At 41.6% G+C, this 2,248-nt stretch overlaps 1 protein-coding gene across 4 annotated transcripts in view; it reads right to left on the bottom strand.

The window, feature by feature from the left end:
• Positions 1-2,248, bottom strand: part of SCFD2 (sec1 family domain containing 2) — a 252,196-nt gene that overhangs the window by 136,642 nt on the left and 113,306 nt on the right. The window lies entirely within an intron of this gene.

Raw genomic sequence — 2,248 nt, 5'->3', positions numbered from 1 at the left:
CTGGAAAAAGGACAGACAGACAACTTCATGTTATAAACACCTCAATGAAAATCACCATCCAGTTTAGAGCCAGCTCAGACAGACACTGAAGACAGAGTAAGTAGGTAACACATGGAAGCGTAATAAAAACTAGAGCTTCTATGGGAATTACAATCTGAATCTCATTTTGAATACCAAACTAAAATATGAGCTACAATATATATATTTATTGAAAGAGATTTAAAAAAAAACACACACAAAACCTCACCCCGCCAATGCAGGATATAAATTAAAAAATAGTTATGCTACCTTTCATATCATTTAATTTTAAAATTGTTGGATTACAACATTAGGATGGTAGCACCCACTGTGTAAAATGATCTTTCCCCTGAGATTAGACATGAGTCAAAAAAATGTAGGCTCATGTTGAAGACACACCTATTTATATAAGCCTTCCCGGTGTAGTTTAGCCTACCATGTATTTTATTCTTATGAATATATTGATTCTTTGTTTTGGTTTTATGTTTTCATGACTAGCATACACTACGCTGAAATCCGTAGATATAAGCAGTTTATAAATACTCATAAATAAAATAAATAAGGACACAATACTCTGCATGTTGAAAATAGTCCTACAACTCCCAGCAGGCCCCAACCACCATTTAGGGAGTTGTAGGACTTTTTTTTCTGTCTAAACATGCATAGGATTGCACCCTAAATAATACAGATATAGATAACGTTCACTTTGCTGTATTTCTCTACACTGACCTGAATTTAAATGGAACCTATGAGATCCAGATAATCTTTGCTATCCCTGTAATGATTTACAGTCTGTGGGTATCCCTGCCCTAAAACAACCTTCCCCAACCTAGTATCCTATAGATGTGTTGGACATGTTGTCTGGGGATGATGGGAATTGTGGTCCAACACATCGGGGGGGCACCTGGTTGGGGAAGGATGCCTTAAAACAACACAGACTGATTCTGAGTTCACGGAAGCCACTTATCAATTCACAGCTAAGGAATTGTGACACAAACATCCATCCCCAAATATATTGGGTTCCATCTAAACTTAGTCATACTTTGAGTAAGGCCATTGAAATCAATGGGACTTATGTTAGCCACAACTTACAGTCAGGGCCAGATATATTGGAGCAAGGATGACTGTTTTGGCAGTTGGCCTCTGTACACCACCACGTTGAAGTTGAAAGGAAACACCCAGATGGGAGCGAAGTCAGGACTTTCAGCTGTAATTCAAGGGGTTTGACAAAAGTGGGGCACTAACCATTCAGGAAGGACAGCCAGTGGCATGCACAGACCCCCATCATTGGTGGCTCATAAGTAATGGAACAAACCAACATAATTTCATACTTAAGGATTGCCTTTAATACCTGGATGAAAATCCTTTGCAGTCAATGACTGCCTGAAGTCTGGAACCCATGGATATGACCAAGTGCTAAGTTTCCTCCCTCGAGATGCTTTGCCAGGCCTTTACTGCAGCTGCCTTCAGCTGCTGCTTGTTTGTGGGTCTTTCTGCCTTCAGTCTTGTCTTCAGTGAGTGAAAAGCATGCTCTGTTGGGTTGAGATCAGGTGACTGACTTGGCCATTGAAGAACATCCCACTTCGTTGCCTTGAGAAACTCTTGGGTAGCTTTTGCTGTATGTTTCGGGTCATTATCAATCTGCAAGATGAAGCGGCGTCCTATCAGTTTGGCAGCATTCGGCTGAATCTGAGCAGAAAGTGTAGCCCTATACACTTCAGAATTCATCTTGCTGCTTTTATCAGCAGTCAGGTCATCAATAAATACCAGTGACCCGGTTCCACTGGCAGCCATACATGCTCATGCCATAACACTGCCTCCACCATGTTTGACAGATGATGTGGTATGCTTTGGATCAAGAGCTGTTCCTTTCCTTCTCCATACTTTTCTCTTCCCATCATTCTAGTACAAGTTAACCTTGGTCTCATCAGTCCAAAGAATCTTATTCCAGAACTGGGCAGGCTTTTTTAGGTGTTTGCTGGCAAAGGCTAATCTGGCCTTTCGGTTCTGGAGGGTTACCAGTGGTTTGCACCTTGTTGTGAAGCTTCTGTATTTACATTCATAAAGCTGTCTCTGGACTGTAGATGTTGACAATGACAAGCCTACCCCTGCAAGAGCGTTCTTGACCTGGCTAGATGTTGTGAAAGGGTTCCTCTTCACCATGAGCAGAATTCTGCGGTCATCCACTTTAGTTGTCTTCCGTGGTCTGCCAAGCCTTTTGCTGTTGCTG

The sequence above is a fragment of the Heloderma suspectum genome, chromosome 5, assembly GCF_057233095.1.
Source record: "Heloderma suspectum isolate Gila_16-S chromosome 5, 16-S_ref, whole genome shotgun sequence".
NCBI lineage: Eukaryota > Metazoa > Chordata > Lepidosauria > Squamata > Helodermatidae > Heloderma > Heloderma suspectum.
The sequence above is the reverse complement of the archived record's forward strand: the minus strand, read 5'-3'. Positions and strand labels throughout refer to the sequence as shown.